Genomic DNA, 978 nt, shown 5'->3' with positions numbered 1-978 from the left:
CGGCTCGGTGGGCGAGTGGCGGAGCACCACGTGGCGGCGGCGGGCGGATCCGGACGTGTCCGTCGGTGGCGGCTCTGTCCGGCGGCGTGCGATGATGATTTTTTTAGGGTTTGGAAGGGGAGATCCGGAATTTTGAGGAGGGGGTCTTTATATAGAGGTAGAGGGAGCTAGGAGTGTCCAAATGAGGTGCGGTTTTCGGCCACGCGATCGTGATCGAACGCTCTAGATGATGGAGAGGGTTTTGGTGGGTTTTGGGCCAACTTGGAGGGGTGTTGGGCTGCAACACACACGAGGCCTTCTCGGTCCCTCGGTTAACCGTTGGGGCATCAAACGAAGTCCAAATGGTACGAAACATGACAGGCGGTCTACCGGTAGTAAACCAAGGCCGCTTGGCAAGTCTCGATCCAATCCGGAAATGTTTAATCCCCACACACAAAAGAAAGGTAGAAATGACCACCGGAGGAGAACGGAGCACCGGAATGCAAAACGGACAACGGGGAAAATGCTCGAATGCATGAGATGAACACGTATGCAAATGCTTTGCACATGATGACATGATATGAGATGTATGACAACGACAACAACACACGGAGACAAAAATCCGAACCCGAGAAAATAAAATAACTTAACACCGGAAACGGCAATAGTTGGAGTACATATTGGGTAAATCATATCCGGGGTGTTACAACACTCCACCACTACGAGAGGATCTCGTCCCGAGATCTAGGACTGAAAGAACGCCGGGTACTCAGAACAGAGGTGATCCTCGCGTTCCCAGGTAGCTTCACGGTCGGAATGGTGTGACCACTTGACTTTGAGGAATTTGATTGACTTGTTGCGAGTCTTGTGTTCAGTCTCTTCAAGAATAGCAACGGGGTGCTCACGATAAGAGAGATCTTCTTAGAGCTCAATGTTCTCGAAGTTGACGGTGCGGTCAGGAGTCTTAAAGCACTTTCGAAGCTGAGAGACATGGAACAC

The sequence above is a fragment of the Triticum aestivum genome, chromosome 3A (genome assembly GCF_018294505.1).
Source record: "Triticum aestivum cultivar Chinese Spring chromosome 3A, IWGSC CS RefSeq v2.1, whole genome shotgun sequence".
NCBI lineage: Eukaryota > Viridiplantae > Streptophyta > Magnoliopsida > Poales > Poaceae > Triticum > Triticum aestivum.
Note: the sequence above shows the minus strand (reverse complement) of the source record.